The sequence below is a fragment of the Balearica regulorum genome, chromosome W, assembly GCF_011004875.1.
Source record: "Balearica regulorum gibbericeps isolate bBalReg1 chromosome W, bBalReg1.pri, whole genome shotgun sequence".
Lineage (NCBI taxonomy): Eukaryota > Metazoa > Chordata > Aves > Gruiformes > Gruidae > Balearica > Balearica regulorum.
This window is the reverse complement of record NC_046219.1, coordinates 30,244,798-30,264,750: the sequence shown is the minus strand read 5'-3', so window position 1 is coordinate 30,264,750 and position 19,953 is coordinate 30,244,798. Positions and strand designations below refer to the sequence as shown.

Here is a 19,953-nt window from a genome sequence, read left to right as displayed (position 1 = left end):
CATGCTAGGTTTCTCAAATGGGGGGGGAGGGGGGGAGAAAAGAAGAAAAAAAACACACAAAAGAAGAAAAAAACCCCAACACACAGGCCTAAATCACTAATTAAAAAATAGCTTAATGGTTAACATAGTTTGGTTTTTCATGTGATTATTGTACACATAGAGCAGTTTCTTTTCCTAGATTAAGTAAGCATATTCTTTCATGTATTTTTAATAGACTTCATAGTATTCAGTGTGTATCTAGAACATAAAAAGTTTTCATGCTCTATGTTCTGCAGCTTAAGCTACATCTGAAGAAATTTTTAAAAAAATTTTAATATATATCTATAGGATAATCTCATTAAATTCTTACCTATAAGGAGAACATTTGTATACTGTCTTTCCAGACACTTGCAACTTCTATTGCTTTCTTCAAGACTTGCCTGTTGTGGTACAGGAAAAGATAAGTGAACATTTTCACAGCATTTTTACAGTTAAGTTTCTTACATTAGGGTCCCCCAAAAGGGGTTAGAACTTCAGACTACTAAAACTTGCCTAGTACTTTAAAGCAACAAAAATCATGCTCAACTTCTGTAAACAAAGAACCGTTTAGCTTCAAGAGCAAACTTTCAAGAAGTATCTTTATTTGGCCATTAGTCATGCATTTCCAGTTGTTATCTTTGTGCATTTGTAATACAATACTTTAGTCTGGATCAATACCAGCCATCACACGTACTAAAGTATTACAATTGCTAAGAGCCAGATCTTTGTGCTGGAAAGAGTCAACATCACCACACTTACGTTCTAATTTACTACATGGTATATTTCTCTCATAATCTGTTTTGAGAGGCAGAGGGAAGGATCAACAATGAGATCTTGTAAACATGCAGACAAAATTTATTCAGAGGAAGACTGAGTGGAATAAAAGATCACAAACCCAGATGTAACACTGTTGATTTCCAGATCTAACTCTTCATAAAGTTTGTATTTTCAGCAAAACTTTGCACACAAACTAGGATTCTTGCAACTGCTTAGGTCACTAACAGAAGCTGACAGTTTATTTCATAAGTGTGGCATTGTCAGATTCTTTGTTCTAGCATCTAGAATAGTTGAGAAGGCATTCCTACTGACTGCAAGAGCCAAGAACAGACCGATCCAGGAAGCAACTGGATCCAAGCATGGAAATGACCAGTCTCAAAACAACATAAGGCTAGGAACTTGGGCTGGTATTTACTTTAAACTACTTGTAATCTTGGTTATGTCAATGAATTTCTCAACATACAATCTTCACTAGAACCTCTCATTCAACATACATTTAAATTCAGTATTTATTGATTGTTATTCAGACTAGAAAGAATTGAAGCTGACTGCAGAAAACTGCAGCAGCACTTCATGGTAACAAGCTGATCACAGAATAAACTGGCAGACAACAGAGCTAGAACAAAGTAACACTGAAAACAAATAAAACCCCTCAACATTCCACTATAACAAGCCTTAAGTTAGCCAACACCATTCCAACACTTACTGTGGACTGCTGAGACAGTAAAAAAGAACTTGAGGAACAATCAGGAGAAGGGAACAAAATTGAGAACTATCATTTTCTAAATCTTTGGTAGGCTAACATCTTGAATACTGCAGTTCATCCCATCCTAAAGGATACTGCAGAAGTAGAGAGTACACAGAAGAAAGGCAAGGCTAGTCAGAGACACAGAATAGGTTTCATGCAAGAAACAAATAAGATTCTTCAGTTAAGAACCAAGGTGACTAAGCACAAGAGGGAAGTTACTGGATTTATAGTTTTAAGAGATTTGCTGGAAGAACTGTAGTTGGAATGATCTGCTGTTTCTCACATCCTTTAATACAGGAGGCTTAACACAATTCTGCACTGTAAAAATACTATCTCAAGTTGTAGAAATAAGAGATATAAATGGGACCATAAGTCTGTCTTAATTTTCTTTCCTACTGGAGGTGAAGAACGTCTTCATATTTCAAGAAACTACCTAGAAAACCCACCACAAATGCATTTAACAGCAATTTGAAACCCAGAAAGTTACAGATATAGCAAACCTGATTATCTCTAGCCAGTTTGTACTCTCCAATAATGAAAAACATTTCACATCAGTTGCCCAGAAGTTTGTACTATTATCTACAAAAACAAACACCACCACCACCACCCAAAAAAAGCAAAAACAAATCCAACAAAAACTGGTTTACTCACATATATGTAGTAGTAATTAACAGTCATCTGTTGTATTACCCTTCAGTTATGAAGGGTTATAAAACAGCCAATACCAAGAAGTCAGTAAATCCTAATCACTGTTAAAGTGAACACCCTATAACTAAATGATGAAGTAAAGTAGTCCCACAAACACCAGTAGAGTTTTGTAGCACCATAGACTTTTAAAAAAAGTATGCTGTAGGTTCACAGCAACCAAACCAAGTAAATAAATCTGCTGACAAAATGGGAAAGGAAAAGTTTAATCAGAGGAGATCGAATTCTTACTTCCAAGTTCCAGTTGCCTTGACTCTAAAGCATGATCTAAAGCTTAACATAAGGAGGATGTCACCAAAACCTGGGAATAAACCTCGTAAAACCAATGTAGTGTTAAAAGGCAGGCATTCTTTATTGCAGCGCTGGATGCACGGGGGATAGCTCCACCCAACGTGCATGCCAGGTGATCACCAACACACAGGTTATGTAGGATCAAAACATACATGTTCATCTTTTTTCCAAGAAAAGGCAGTCCTATGATAATAATTTCTTAGAATCCATTTCCATATTGTCCTCCCTGTCACGCATGCTCAGTGATTTGAGTCGGTGGTCCTCAAGGGGGTCTCTGGTGGTTGTCAGTGGTCGTGCACCCGTGTCCGCTGGATAACCCTCTTCTTGCAGGCATGCGCAGTATCCTTGCTGTGGGTGCACCTGTCCATAGCAACTTACTTCATAAGATTAATATCTCTCTGAACCTATTGTCCGGTTGGGTAGGGACTGTACAAGGAACATAGCAGCATTGTACCTTGCCATGGTCAGTTAGCTTCATTACCTATTACCTTGGTTACAAACTAATTATCTCAAACTGATTCTATAGTTTCCGTCTCACGGTCCCTATCCCACGGTTACATTTCCCCCCTTTGGAAGTTTTGAAATAATCACTTTTCAATATTTTCACTCATATTTTCCTATCCTACACAAAGGTATGCACTGAATAAGACAACAGGTAATGATAATTATACTTATAAACAATAAAGCAAATACAAATAACTGCTTCAACCAACTTAAATTAGGAAGCCATGAAGTCAACCAAGATAAGTCCAATCCTTCTCGTTCTGTAACTGAGGAAGCCAATTCTTTTAACTGCCGAATTTTCTTTTCTATTAATAGTGAATTATCTGAAAGGTTAAATCAGGTTAAAATTCTTCACATCCATGATTATGCCTCAATAATAGGTAATCTATAGCAGCTCGATTTTCCAGAGTAGCCTCTCTTACTTGAATCATTTCAGTTCCCAAAGCCGTTAAGGCTTGTGAGGTATAATTGATATCTTTTATCAAAGCATAAGCAATTCTTTTTAACGCATGATAATTCATGGCTACTCCTACTCCTGGAGTCAATACTGCAGCAGCTGCCATTTCACTGCTACTATATAGGGTGACTTGAGAATCACAATCTTCAGGCAATTGATGAACATCTCTTTTTGATCTATTTTTGTGTTCCAAATCTTCCTTGTTCAATAATAAAGGAGCTAATCTACCTATTGAACAAGGACCTCCTGTTGCATTAGCTGGTACATAGGTATAAACAATTCTTCCACAAAGTAAAAACCACCCTAAAGGTAATTTAGTATGACTCCAGACACATAACATATTCTGGGTTTTATTACAGGTTAAAGGGGGCTGGAGTTGTGCTAAGTTTTTGCATTTTGAGGTACAATTCACAAAAGTGACACAACGTCTAGCCAGAAGAGTACCTCGTATTTTAACTTTTAGCATCCCTTTTTCTTTAATTTTAGGTTTTTTTTCCCATATTGTATAGTTGAAAGTAAGTCAGGCTAATATCAAAGCTTTTAAACATAGTATCATTCTTCAATAACTCCAGAGGAGTCGGGACTCCTATTAGACAAGAACTATACATTTCTCCCACTGAATTTCCTGCATCTAAACAGAAGGAGGACATGTTGGTTACTTCTCTGGCTAACAGTTCCCAGATATTTCTATTCTGATCCCATTTTGGTAGTAAAATTTGAGAACTACCATTTCTTAGCCAAAATACTAAAATACCCAGAATGATTAACCCTCTCATTACTGATTAAATTTGCTGTATCAACAGCACAGTTAATATTATTCACAACAAAGCCACAGAACTTATATAATCCCTTGATTAAATAATTCACTGAACGCGACTTAGTTTCAGTTTCAAAGGTCCCTCTTGTTTGGATGTCCACTGATCTGATGGTGCCTTCTTCACTCGAGTGTAGTAAATCCACGGCTCCACTCCTTCTACCTTAATTGCAGTATAAGTTGTCAACAGTACCTGGAAAGGTCCCTTCCACTTCTCCTGGAGTGGTTCAGAACTCCATGTTCTTATGTACACAAAGTCACCCGGCTGGTATTGATGTACAGGCGTATCCAGGGCAAGCGGCCTGGTCAGCACAATATATCTTCTGAGCGCTTCAAGGGTCTTTCCTAAAGAAATCAAATATGATTTCAAATCTGTTTCTCCTGTTACCCTCATATCCCCTGGAATTAGGGGAATTTGGTAAGGTTTGCCATATAATATTTCATATGGACTTACACCATCTTTAGATCTCGGTTGGATTCTAATTCTTAAAAGAGCTAATGGCAAGGCCTGTGGCCATTTCAAAGATACTTCTTGGCAAATTTTACTCATTTGTCTTTTCAAGGTCTGGTTCATTCTTTCAATTTTCCCGCTTGATTGCGGTCTCCAGGGAGTATGCAAATCCCAATTTATCCCTAGGATTTTACTTACTTGTTGGACTCTTTCTGCTACAAAATGTGGTCCTCTATCAGAAGACATGCCTAATGGTGCCCCAAACCTTGGTATTATTTCTTTTAACAATATTTTAACCACTTTTGCTTTGTTGGTGCGACAAGGAAAAGCTTCTGGCCATCCAGAAAACGTATCAATCAATACCAACAAGTATCTATACCCATTTTGTCTAGGTAACTCAGAGAAATCGACTTGCCAATAATCCCCTAGGGAATTACCCTGCTTTGTTACTCCTAAAGGTGCTTTCCTCTGGTTTAAAGGATTATTTTTAAGACAAATTGGACACTTGGCTATTATTGATTTAATTATTCCTGTCATTCCTACATACACTACAGATGTTCTTAAACTTGTAACCATAGCATCCACACCCCAATGTGTCTGCTCATGTTTTTCTTTTGCAAGTTCTAACATAACTTGTGGAGTTACTATCACCTGATATTACCTGGTGTTACCCACCATCCTTCCGCATTCTGAGATGCTTTTAAGTGCTCTGCCAATTGTTCATCTAGTTTACTGTATCTTGCTTTTAAATTTGGAATTTTCATCTGGTTTACTGGTACTAGTGCAAGGATACCTTGTTCTGCAGCCTCCTTTGCAGCTTTATCCACCAATCGATTACCTATATTTACAGCCATCTGACCAAATTGATGAGCCTTGCAATGGATTATGGCCACTTCCTTCGGTTTCTGCACATCTTGTAGGAGTTGAAGAATTTCCTCCTTATGCCTTATCGGTGATCCTTGGGCTGATAACAGTCCTCTTTCTTTCCAGATAGCTCCATAAGAACATTATTCTTAGGGGGTCTCTTTAAAGTTCTGAACTCAGTAATAAAGGACACACCTCCTCCTGAAGGGGTGGCTCAACGAGAGACCATGAGAAAATAGTATGCCCAAATTGATCACTATGCTAACATGCGGTCAATAATCGAAGGACCCCTTAAGGTCCTAAAGATACAGGACACTTTAGTGGACTCCTTAGAGGATAAGCCACTCCCTTCCCCTATCGAAGTAGCTCCACCCTATACCCCCAATCTTAAAAATGCCTGGTTTACTGATGCATCCGCTAAGAGAGAAGGAAAAACATGGAAATACCAAGCAGGAATGGACAATAAAATCATTACTGAGGGTGAAGGCAGCACTGAAGTAGGAGAGTTAACTGCCGTGTGGAGTGTAATTACCAAAGAGATGGAGCCTAAAGAATGTCTCCTAATCTACACAGACTCCTAGGCAATTTTTAAAAAACATACAGAATGGCTTCCCTTTGGCGAGCAAAATGGATGGGAAGTGAACCAGTTGCCAATTTGAGAAAGAGAAAAGTGGCAAGATATTAGTACAGCAGCTAAAGGGGGGGGGGACAATTGCTGTTGGATGGGTGGCAGCCCACCAAATGGGGGATGACCCTGCCTCTGCATTAAATAATGAAGCCGACTCCCTCGCCCAAATGGCATGAATGGCAGTGGCCGAGGAAAAGTGGGAATGTTTGTTTAGAGTGGCTAAACATTAAAAGAGGGCATAGTGGAATAAAAGATCTGATGCATGAGGCAGGAACCAAAGGATGGCCAGTGACTCAAGAACTATGCACCACAGTAATCGCAGGATGTTGAATGTGCTGCACAAGGTTTGACAGACACCCTCTACAGGATCCTCCCCTACATTTGAGGGAAGGAAAAGGTCTATGGGATGTGTAGCAGACAGATTATATTGGTCCCTTCCAGAAATCTGAGGGGAAAATGCATGTGTTAGTCGGAATAGAGATAATATCTGAACTGTTACAGGCCAAAGCTGTGGCATGGGCCACAGGGGAAAATACCATAAAAGGGCTAAGAAAGTGGTTTAGCATTTTACCAAAGCCCAAAACCATACAATCTGATAATGGAAGTCATTTTATGGCCAAAGTTGTACAGGATTGGGCAAAAGAGGAAGGAATTGTGTGGGTACTCCACACTCCTTACTATCCGCAAGCCAACGGCATCATGGAACAGGCAAATGGGATGTTAAAATGCTTTTTGAAACCGCACAATCCTGGGTGGGCCGAGAGGCTATGGGACTCTGTCACTAAAGTCAATGATCGACGGGGAGTGAACAGATGCCCTCGCCTGACTGCATTCTGCCCACGAGCCCCCTCCCTTGTATCGCAAAAGAGTGGGCCCGTCAAACCCTTCCGATTATCCTGGACAACCCGTCCTGGTTGATTTGCCCACTGTTGGGCAGGTCCCCCTAACTCTGAAAACTCCTATCAACATTTATGCCTGGATTGCACTTGATGCTTGTGGCAAGGATCACAAAATTAATACATGCTGGATAGTACCTTCCTTCTAACCCTGGTTCCTGCGAGGACCGAGCAGCCTCTTTTTCTTCTCTTTTCCAGACACCAGGAAAAGAAGCTGCCACCGGGAAACCCAGATGTCAGGAATTTATGTTACAATATGTGTTATGACAACAGTATTAGGAGCATTACTTGTTTGTGGTTGGCTTTGTTATCTCTATTCACAGGAATATGTTTGTCAGATATGACCGAGGGCCCCTCCACCGATGAAGCTCAAGATGGAGATCCTTGGAACCTCGCATGGGAATTAATACAAGGTTTTGTCAGAGTATGGAACAAAACCGATCAAGGAATATTTATAGCTTTACCCCCTTCAGCTGAAAAAGGTTTGAGGTTTTTTTCTGACTCCCATTAGTGGTTATGAGGATGTTATCCAAAATGTAACTGGTTTGAATTGGACGTATGTACTTACTCTGACACGATGGTGACTCAATGGTTCCCTCATTAAATGGAGAGCCGACTCTCTCCTTACTGAAGGGCAAGTAGAAACTATCCAGTGGCCTGATAACATCACCCTTGGGTTTAATAATACCTTTTTCGCATTTTATAATGACAATTGAAACCTTTCAAATGTATTCAGAAAATAGAACATCAGTCTTCTCCATTGGTAAATTGTAGTCGGACTATTAACTGTAATACTGGTCCAGGGGACACTCCCAAAACCTGGTTGGTAGAAGGGATTCGTGTCCTCATACGGGACATGTGTATGTGTTGAGGATACCCCTCCTTTGGATATAAAAACCAGGATCCCTGTTGTAATGGAACATATAATACCACGAAAAATAGCAGATGTTGTAGATGGGACTCATGCCAGGTATTGTGGAGTACCTCTTACCCATTATCCACTACCACACATACAAATATCGCAGGAATCCCCTCTGCATCTTATATCATACAATGATACTTGGACTTGCAAAACCGCATGGTACCCTGCCCCCTTTGGGATGGCATGGGGATGTTCCAAAGGCAAGGTTTATTCTAAGTTAAATTTAGAACAACATGCTGGGTTGCAATGTGGGATAGTCCAACCATCACTATGTCCTAACAGTTTATTTAACCTCACTGAACTTATGCCCAGAAGGTGAAAACGAGATACTCAACTCCAATATGTTCGTCCAACTGAAATTCCCAGAATATTACACCTCTGGTCAAAAATGGTCCCTGACTCTCAGGTCGATTTTTTGCCCCCAGTGGTATGTTGACGGAACATCAGGTTGTAGTAGAAAACCTTACTTGACAAATCCACGTATTTTCTAATTGGACAAGATAGGCATTTGGAGAATTAAATGCACAGATACAACAAGTTTCAAAAATGGCCTTACAAAACCATTTGGCCTTAGACATGCTTTTGTTAAAGGAACAAGGTGTATGTGGCATGTTGAATTTAACTGATGCTAAATGTTGCATAACTATACACAATGCTATGACCTCAATAGAACAAGCCCATGCTAAAATGAAAGAAGTCGCCGATCAAACCACCGAACTGTTCCAGTCGCTCCAGCCTAAAGACGAGTTTGACAGGCTCTCTCCTAACTCTTGGTTTACCTCCCTCCTGAAGTCATTGGGACTCACGGGGTGGGGAAAATGGTTGATCCAGGTTGGGCTTATCTTATGGATTAGATATTTGTTTTTAATGATTGGGATAGTCATTGCTAAATGTATGATAAATCGCTTGTTATCTGCTGCTGCTTCTCTCTTTTCTCCTTCTGTCTGCTATGTTCGTATCACCACCTTAGAAGATGAAATTCAAGGGACCTTATGATTTTGGACAAATTAAAGTTGTTCAGGATCTCAGTGGAGAGCATATGGGTGCTGTTTGGACAATGAAATTCTCTCACTGTGGTCGATTACTTGCATCTGCAGGAAGAGTGTTCGAGATGGAGTCTTCCATACAGATCAAGATGATCCCTCTTCCAGTGATGATGAAGGGATGCCATATACAAGACCAGTAAAGTAGCCACGGGTGGTGTCAAAGACTGTTGAAGAGCCACAGGTACCCTGCTTTGTATCAAAAAACTCCTGGTTGCCGCGGATGCTGCGGAGGTGTGGGGGATGGCACAGGTGGGGGGGGTGGTGAGCTACCTCCCTCTACCTCTGGTAACTTTCCAGTGGCTGCTTTGGGCATGCGCCAGACACCTGGGACCCCAGAGGAGGCCCCCAACCCAACTTCAGAACTCTCTGGAATATCAAACTGCTCAGACGTGAACCCCTGAACCTTCGAGAATAATGGTTTGCACAGGTGCAAAACATCTGCATGTTACCACCCCGAGGGTGGTCCCTGAGGGGCAGAACAGTATAAAGGCAAGCATGTGCGCCACACGGTGGTTGATCCACCACCTGCAGACCAAGATGCTATTCCTGTGATGACATTGTGAGATCCAAGGGTGGTGATACCTGTTCTATCCTCTCTTTTTCTTCTTTTCCTTCTGTCCTTCTCCTTTCCTCGTAAGAAAATTATATGTTATAAAACCAGTTGTTGCCTTTGCCAGATAAATTTGCCTAGTTGTCAGTTGTACTTCTTGTTTCTGGCAAGTGTTTTGCCCATTATCCGCAAAGGTTCCAGTTGTTGACACCTAGCCTGTAGATTGTTAATAAAACTCTGTTATACTGTTCCTCCGAGTGATTACTGTGGCTCATTCAATTCGTGGCTCTGCTGGGCGGGACTCGCACCTTTGGGGGATACTAAGATTCATCTCCCTCGCAAACCACTGAGTGGGACAAGACATCTGGGTGCACTTGGTGGGTGATGCGGAAGGATGGGGAAGTCCGATTGTCACCGAAACCCGGGAATAAACCTCGTAACACCAATGTAGTGTTAAAAGGCAGGCATTCTTTATTGCAGCGCTGGATGCACGGGGGATAGCTCCACCCAACGTGCATGCCAGGTGATCACCAACACACAGGTTATGTAGGATCATCATTTTTCTCAGAAAAGGCAGTCCTATGATAATCATTTCTTGGAATCCATTTCCATATTCTCCTCCCCGTCACGCATGCTCAGTGATTTGAGTTGGTGGTCCTCAAGGGGGTCTCTGGTGGTTGTCAGTGGTCTTGCACCCGTGTCCGCTGGATAACCCTCTTCTTGCGGGCATGCGCAGTATCCTTGCTGTGGGTGCACCTGTCCATAGCAACTTACTTCATAAGATTAATATCTCTCTGAACCTATTGTCCGGTTGGGTAGGGACTGTACATGGAACATAGCAGCACTGTACCTTGCCATGGTCAGTTAGCTTCATTACCTATTACCTTGGTTACAAACTAATTATCTCAAACTGATTCTATAGTTTCCGTCTCACGGTCCCTATCCCACGGTTACATTTCCCCCTTTTGGAAGTTTTGAAATAATCACTTTTCAATACTTCCACTCATATTTTCCTATCCTAGGCACATTACAGATGTTCTTAAACTTGTAACCATAGCATCTACGCCCCACTGTGTCTGCTCAAGTTTCTCTTTTGCAAGTTCTAACATAACTTGTGGAGTTACTATCACCTGATATTACCTGGTTTTACCCACCATCCTTCCGCATTCTGAGATGCCTTTAAGTGCTCTGCCAATTGTTCATCTAGTTTACTGTATCTTGCTTTTAAATTTGGAATTTTCATCTGGTTTACTGGTACTAGTGCAAGGATACCTTGTTCAGCAGCCTCCTTTGCAGCTTTATCTGCCAATCGATTAACTACATTTACAGCCGTCTGACCAAACTGATGAGCCTTGCAATGCATTATGGCCACCTCCTTCGGTTTCTGTACTTCCTCCTTATGCTTTATCGGTGATCCTTGGGCTGATAACAGTCCTCTTTCTTTCCAAATAGCTCCATGAGCATGGATCACACCAAATGCATATTTGGAATCCGTCCATATGTTTACCCTTTTCCCTTCTGCCATCCATAAAGCCTGCTTTAATGCCACCAATTCTGCTTTCTGTGCTGATGTATTTGCAGGTAGTGTCCCTGACTCCAGTACCTTGTTGGTGGTAACAACAGCATACCCAGCCATTCGCCTTCCTTCTTGCACGAAACTGCTTCCATCCGTAAACAGTTCCAGATCAGGATCCTTCAAAGGTTCATCCTTTAGGTCCGGTCTGCTGGAATAAACTTGGTCAATGGTCAGCAGGCAATCATGTTCCAATTTCTCAGTAGGATTTTCTGTTGACAGGAACATTGCCAGATTTACAATTGCTGTGGTTTTTAATTCCACATCATCTTGTTCCAAAAGGACAACCTGGTATTTCAACATTCTGCTAGGGGATAGCCAGTGACCCCCCCTTTTGTTCTAAGACAGTTATTACCATATGTGGTACGTATACCACTATCTTTTGGCCCATAGTCAATTTTCCAGCTTCCTGAATCAGCAGCACCATTGCTGCCACGGCACGCAAACATCCCGGCCATCCCTTACTCACGTTATCAAGTTGTTTGGAGAAGTACCCCACCGGCCGCTTCCAGGATCTCAGCCGTTGCGCCAGCACTCCAAGGGCCAGATGTTGCCTTTCATGCACAAACAGCTCAAAAGGTTTGGTTAGATCAGGTAAACCCAATGCAAGGGCCATCATTAATGCCTTTTTGAGTTCTTTAAATGATTTGTGGCATTCAGGTGTCATCACATACAGTCCATAATTTAGAATCCAGAGTCGACACCATCCAATCATTCCCAGAAACGCTCTCAGTTCCTTTGGACTGTTAGGTTCGGGGATCTGACAAATGGCTTCTTTTCTTTCGTTTCCCAATTGTCTCTGTCCTTGAGATATCTCAAATCCCAAATAAATCACTGCTTCTTTCCCTATCTGGGCCTTGTTTCTGGAAACTCTGTATCCTCCTTGGCCCAGGAAATTCAATAAACTGATGGTCATTTCAAAACATGTTTCTTTGCTTTCTGCTCCTATCAGGATGTCATCCACATACTGCAATAGTGTACCTTCTCCTTGATTCTGTTTCTTCCATATTTCTAACTCTTTTGCCAATTGATTTCCAAATAGTGTGGGGCTATTCTTAAATCCTTGTGGAAGTACAGTCCATGTTAGTTGCATTTTTCGTCCTGTGGCAGGGCTTTCCCATTCAAAAGCAAATATGCTTTGACTTTTTGTATCCAGAGGTATGCAAAAGAAGGCATCCTTTAAATCCAGCACAGTAAACCATTTATGTTCCTCTTTCAAAGAGGTCAGTAAAGTGTGTGGATTGGCCACTACTGGGCGTATACCTTGAACTATCTGATTTATGGCCCTTAAATCCTGAACTATTCGATATTCCCTGCCTCCTGATTTCCTTACTGGCAATATAGGGGTATTATATTCTGATTCACATTCTACTAACAGCCCATATTCTAAAAATTCTGTAATTAATCCCTCTAATCCCTTTCGAGCCTCCCACTTAATAGGATACTGGTTTTGTCTTACCGGCTTGGCCCCAGGTTTTAAAGTCACCTTTGCCGGTTCTGCCAGTTTGGATCGTCCCGGAACTTCACTTGCCCATGCCAAAGGGGTTACTGCATTGTCCACCACTTCTGGAATCTGTTCCTCCTTGGAGGAATCCTGTAACATAAACACTCTTGCCTCTATGGCTTTTGATTCTGGTATTAGTAATCTGATTTCTCCATCTTTAAAAATTATTTGTGCATCTAATTTGCTTAATAAATCTCATCCCAATAAAGGCAACGGACATTTGGGCATGTACAAAAATTGATGTGCTACCCACTGTTTTCCCAGCTTAAATTTTAATGGTTTCAAGAAAGGCTGGTTCTCCTTCTGCCCCGTCGCACCAACACCCTCTGCTGATTTATGGCTGAGTTTCCCTTTACATGTTTATTATTCTCAGTCAAGATTGCCAGAATTTTTCCATCCCTTCGCATTTGTCTGACTTCTTTTTCTTTTTTCTCTGTTGTTATACACAGTCCAGGCTACTTCAAGCATTTTACCTAAGTCCCTGGACTCAGCTCCTTCCAGTTTCTGGACCTTTTTCTAGGGCCAATTGTCCCATAAATATAGAGGCCAATTGTATAGCTTCTTCCGTGGTTTTTTGAGGGTTTTTTTGTTTGTTTGTTTGTTTGGGGGGTTTTTTGTGGGTCCAAATTAGTATATTTTCTAGCAGTCACCTTTAGTCTTTCCATAAAGGCTGAAGGGGACTCATTTAATTCCTGTCTCACTTCATAAAGTTTAGACCAATTAATTGCTTTTAGCATTGCATGTCTAACACCAAACAAAATCCACTTCTGATATCTAGTCAGTATCCCTCTGGGCCCCGGTTGATTAGGGTGCCACTCAGGATCTGTGGATGGAAAATTCTGGTCCACTGTCCCTTGTATAATCCCATTAGCATGGGCTCCTTCTACTTGTTTTCTGGCCGTATTTAATACCATTTTCTTTTCAGTATCTTCCAACAAAGTATCCAATATTACTTGCAAATCCTCCCAATCGGGGTTCTGGGTTCTGATTATTGTTTCAACTACTTTGACAGCCCTTTCAGGATCATCCCGATAAGTGCCTGCAGTTTCTTTCCATGCTCTTAAATCAGTTGTTATTGAGAAGGGAACTTTGACCATTACCGGACCCTCATTACCAATCGCCTGTCAAAGAGGGGCCTGGAGGGGAGTTAATCCGTCTCCTCCCCCTCTTTCCCTTGTCCTCCCAGCAACCGGGCTGAATCCTTCCACCTCCCCTTCCACAGGAGGGGCGGAAGCATTATTAGCTCCCAGATTTTGATCCCCTTGATCATTTCCTAGCCTTCTACGAGGTGCAACCAATAATTCAACATCATCATCTTCAAATTCACATTTAAAACACCGTTTACCAATATCACAAGCTGAGCAACCTTTTTCAAGTTTTTATCAGATTCCTGCCCCTTTAATGCCATTACTGCAGAACTAGATGAAACCAATTCACATTGCCTTTGCCATTCCGGATGATTTCGCAGTGTGAAAAACGAATCTACATATGCCATTTCATTCCATTTACCTTCCCTCTTACAAAATAACATCAATTGCAAAATTGTGTTATACTGCAATGTCCCATTTTCCGGCCACTTTTCCCACTCTCTCTAAAGTATACAGTGGCCACCAGTGATTACAATATTCAATCAATTGTTTCCGAGTCAAAGGATCAATTCTTCCCAGATCTTTCCAATGTTCCAAAATACATCCCAGTGGTGTTTTTCGTGGGACTGGTTTCTTACTCGGAAAAGTACCCATCTCCCAGGGACTTAGTGGTTGTGATTGTGCACTATCACAAGCACTAGTCAGAGGGACCCCAACCCACGTTAGAGCTCCCTCAGGGATTTCTCTCGGTGCGGGCCTGTCCCACCATGGTGGTAAGAGAAATCCCAACCTTGGAGCCTTCCCCTCCCCGGTGGGCACTGCTCCACAGGCTTTCGCCTAGCAGAGACTTTTACCTGAGACGCCTCCCCAGCCCAACTCTGCGCAGATTTCACCGCGCCTTACAAGCAGGCTCCCGCGCTCTTGGTGCAGGCCTATCCTGCCACAGTGGCCAGACCAGCGGGTTCCTTAAATAAGGCCTTCAACTTGTGCTCTCGGTGCAGGCCTGTCCCGCCATGGTGGTAAGAGCAAATATTCAGATCAAATAAGAATGCCTTTACCTCTCCCAGGAGTCTTGCTCAGAGCTCTTTGGTCCGGGGATCGGAGGTTCTCCCCCGAGAATTCCCTGGTGCCAGCTGGATGTCCCACGGATCCGTCGAGGTTCAAAAGCAGGGTCCTATCTGGGTCGCCAGAAACTGTCACCGAAACCCGGGAATAAACCTCGTAACACCAATGTAGTGTTAAAAGGCAGGCATTCTTTATTGCAGCGCTGGATGCACGGGGGATAGCTCCACCAAACATGCATGCCAGGTGATCACCAACACACAGGTTATGTAGGATCAAAATATACATATTCATTATTTTTCCAAGAAAAGGCAGTCCTATGATAATCATTTCTTGGAATCCATTTCCATATTCTCCTCCCCATCACGCATGCTCAGTGATTTGAGTCGGTGGTCCTCAAGGGTCTCTGGTGGTCGTCAGTGGTCTCGCACCCATGTTCGCTGGATGACCCTCTTCTTGCAGGCACGCACAGTATCCTTGCTGTGGATACACCTGTCCATAACAACTTACTTCATAAGATTAATATCTCCGAACCTATTGTCTGGTTGGGTATGGACTGTACGTGGAACATAGCAGCATTGTACCTTGCCATGGTCAGTTAGCTTCATTACCTATTACCTTGGTTACAAACTAATTATCTCAAACTGATTCTATAGTTTCTGTCTCACGGCCCCTATCCCACGGTTACAGGTGGATGCGTCAGTCATCTCAGGAGAGATGTTCTCTGTAGGAACACTGGTTTTAGCTCTGAGGCAAGTGCCCACCATTTTAGCAGAGACCTAGAGCACTTCCCCAGGCTGCAGACCTACGAGCATGTTGCAGGACCCTCCCTGCGCACCCTACAGCATGAACTGCCGCACTACACCCTGTTCACAGCGCTTCCTAGGGCCATTTATATCTCCCACGGTTGCTCCTGGCAACACCCAAGCTATGTCAGCCTCGCTCGCAAGAGCTGCCAGCCCACGGCGGGTCTCTCTGCTCTTCCTCCTGTTTCCCTGGCTCAGGGAACCCCCATCCATCTCAATCTAGCACTTGGCCACAGAATTTACAATTGCCATCCACTGCATTCCTCACCGACTGAGTGCTGCTTTCGGTTATGCTGCAAACCTCACAACCATCAAGGGTGGAAAAAGTGACTATATTGTCCTTTAACTGCCATCTCAAACAGATTTAATAAGGCCAAGCTATTCTGACATTAGCTTCCCAAAAAGGATTTGGAAATAATTAGAAGAGTTCTACAAGGCCTCTGAACAGTGCAAGATGCAATAAAAAACAAATACACCCCAAAAACCCAAACACTTCTGTTTCTGTGTAACATCCACTGTAATTTGTCTTGTTGACCATCTGAGAACAAGTGAACCAAACTCTTTTGAACTTCACTATCTGAAAGGACAGACATATACACTTACAGGAATGCCTCTGCCTTCATACTTCAAGATACTCTCTTCAGAGATGCACACGGGAACAACAAAATACAAAGGCAGCCTAAGATAACAAAAGAAAAAAAAGTTTCTTGCACTTAAAAACCAAAGAACAAGCTCCAAGGTCCTTTTAATAATGGTGACTGTTCTAGCCCATGTGCTAATTATATATTCACTCTTATAGCTACAATAATCTTTCCTACTAGATAATTATTTTGTCCTCAACACTCCCCTTTATTTTCAGCTGGATGAAGTATTTTCTTCCAATCTTGAGCTGTTCATTATTTTCACTGCAACATTCACCTGCCTTTCCAAGGATGCAATTAAGTCCTACATTTAATTGTAACATCTGAGACTGATTGTTAAGACCACCTAGGTTCTCTCTTTGTTGTTTCAAAGATACCCTTGTACTATTAGATAACTAGTTCTGTTTCCATGCCTTGTACACAGTTCATATCACAATTCAAGGATGGCATTTAATATATCATGAGTTTCCAGTATCAGCCAACATTATTTATGCTCAAGACCCACAGAAGCAACAAAGTAAGTTTGGATGTCTCAAGACAGAGTTCTAGAATAAATAGTTAAGATTTAGGTCTTTGAAAATTGATATTTGTTTCCAAGGACTGAGAAACCTTTCAGGATTTGACTGTTGTCCTGGTTTCAGCAGAGAGGGTTAATTTTCTTCATAGTAGCTAGTATGGGCATATGTTTTGGATTTGTGCTGGAAACAGCATTGATAATATAGAGATATTTTTGTTATATGGACCTGTTGTTGTTGAGCAGTGCTTACACAGAGTCAAGGCCTTTTCTGCTTCTCGCACCGCCCTGCCAGTGGGATGGCTGGGGGTGCACAAGAAGTTGGGACACAGCCAGGACAGGTGACCCAAACTAGTCAAAGGGGGTATTCTGTACCATGTGATGTCATGCTCAGCATAAAAGGGGGGCTAGTCAGGAAGGGGTGACACAGCTCCAGGACACGCAGCTTGGGGACGGTCCAGCTTCCAGACGAGTCTGAGCGTGCGGTCTGAGTTGTACTGTCTGTGGGTGAGAAACTGCATTGTGTATCACCAGTTTTGTATATTCTGTTAAGTACTGTTGAGTACTGTTGTTGGGTTGGTTTTTTTCCCTCTCTCTTTGCTGTCCCAGTAAACTGTCCTTATCCCAATGCACCAGGTTTTTCCTTTGTCTTCCCATTCTCCTCCCCATCCCACGGGGTGGGGGAGGGGAGGAGTGAGCAGGTGGCTGCATGGTGCTCAGCTGCCAGCTGGGGCTAAACCATGACAACTATTTAACAACAGTAGCATACAAAGCCTTGTATACATCTGTGGTGGGTTAACCCTGGCTGGATGCCAGGTGCTCACCAAAGCTGCTCTATCACTCCCCCTCCTCAGCTGGATGGGGAGAGAAAAATATAATGAAAGGATCATGTGTTGAGATAAGGACAGGGAGATCACTCAGCAATTACTGTCATGGGCAAAACAGATTTGACTTGGGGAAATTAGTTTAATTCATAACCAATCAAAATCAGAGTAATGAGAAATAAAACCAAGTCTTAAAAACACCTTCCCCCCCACCCCTCCTTTCTTCCCAGGCTTAACTTTACTCCCGATTTTCTCTACCTCCTCCTCCCCAGTGGCACAGGGGGACGAGGAACGGGGGTTGCAGTCAGTTCATCACACGTTATGTTTGCCACTCCATCCTCCTCAGGGGGAAGACTACTCACACTCTTCCCCTGCTCTAGTGTGGGGCCCCTCCCAAGGGAGACAGTCCTCCATGAACTTCTCCAACATGGGTCCTTCCTACAGGCTGCAGTTCTTCACAAACTGCTTCAGTGTGGGTATCTTCCATGGGGTGCAGTCCTTCAGGACCAGACTGTGCCAGCATGGGTCCCCCACGGGGTCACAAGTCCTGCCAGCAAACCTGCTCCAACACGGGCTCCTCTCTCCACAGGTCCTGCCAGGAGCCTGCTCCAGCACGGGCTTCCCACAGGGTCACAGCCTTCTTCGGGTGCATCCACCTGCTCCAGCATGGGGTCCTCCACAGGCTGCAAGTGCATATGTGCTCCACCATCAACCTCCATGGGCTGCAGAGGGACAGCCTGCTTCACCATGGTCTTCACCATGGGCTGCAAGGGAATCTCTGCTCTGGTGCCTGGAGCACCTCCTCCCTCTCCTTCTGCACTGACCTTGGTGTCTACAAAGTTGTTCCTCTCACGTATTCTCAATCGTCTCTCTGGCTGCAATTGCTGCTAGTTGTTGGGTTTTTTTTCCCTCCTTCTTAAATATGTTATCACAGTGGCACTACCACTATCACTGATTGGCTCAGTCTTGGCTAGCGGCAGGTCCATCTTGGAGCCAGCTAGCATTGGCTCTGTCTGACATGGGGGAAGCTTCCAGCAGCTTCTCACAGAAGCCACCCCTGTAGCCCCCCCTGCTACCAAAACTTTGCCATGCAAACCCAATACAACTTCCCAAAGGGTTCACTGATAGATACTACTTAGCTAAACTGGTAGAAATATACATCTCTAACCTTCCACTAAAGGAGATGCAATGTAACATCCAATATCCATCAGCACATTCTGCAGATATACTTTAAACCACTTACTCTTCCCTCCCAACTAAAACAAAAGAATATCTCAAGTGCATATAACTTGAAATTTTACCAGCGTAAAAGTACAGGACTGAGAAAGTGTCATGCTGACCAATAAGTATGACAAAGAATAGGTACCAGTCCAACATATTTTCTATTCCATTTTAAGGTGATATTCTCCACCTCTACAGATATTCAAAGCTTGACTGACCAAGGTCTTCAGTAGCCTGATCTAATGTTGAAGTTAACTCTGCTTGAGCAGGGGCTGTGTAAGATGACCTCCTGAGGTCCCAAATCAAAGCATCTCATAAAACAAAATGGAAACCAGACCCTAAAAAGATTTTAAAAAATCTGTATAATGTTCAAAGGTAGCACTGATTTTCACAAATCTTAATGAAATGTATATCCAAAGCTCACTATTAACCAGGGCAAGCTTACTTTTCAGAGAGTCTGTAGCCTTCATTGGTAGTCACTACTTTGTATTTTACATTCCCTTCCGTCCGCTCCAACACATCATGCCAGTCCTCAAGAGTATCAAACATCACAGTTTGGTTTCTTCCATCTGTCAGACATCAATAATGTTAGCTTTGCAGACTATCAGAAACTCTAACATGAAAGCACTCCTAAATCAAGCAGTTACTTTTCATTAAGGTAAGCAAGCAAAACCTCTTGTGTACAGAAAGCCTCAAGTCAGAGATAAAATGCCTTTGTACAACTGTTAAAGAAAATCTACCAGACGTGAGTTACCCTAGGTTTGCTTTATTGCAGCGCTGGATGCACGGGGGAAACAGCTCCACCAAACGTGCATGCCAGGTGATCACCAACATACAGGTTATATAGAATCAAAATATACATATTCATTATTTTTCCGAGAAAAGGCAGTCCTATGATAATCTTTTCTTAGAATCCTTTTCCATATTCTCCTCCCCATCACGCCTGCTCAGTGATTTGAGTCGGTGGTCCTCAGGTGTCTCTGGTGGTCGTCAGTGGTCTTGCACCCATGTTCGCTCGATGACCCTCTTCTTGCAGGCATGTGCAGTAT

The 19,953-nt window shown here is 42.7% G+C and overlaps 1 pseudogene; it reads right to left on the bottom strand.

The window, feature by feature from the left end:
• The window catches only part of LOC142599333 (myotubularin-related protein 12-like), an 83,946-nt pseudogene that overhangs the window by 13,157 nt on the left and 50,836 nt on the right, over window positions 1-19,953 (bottom strand).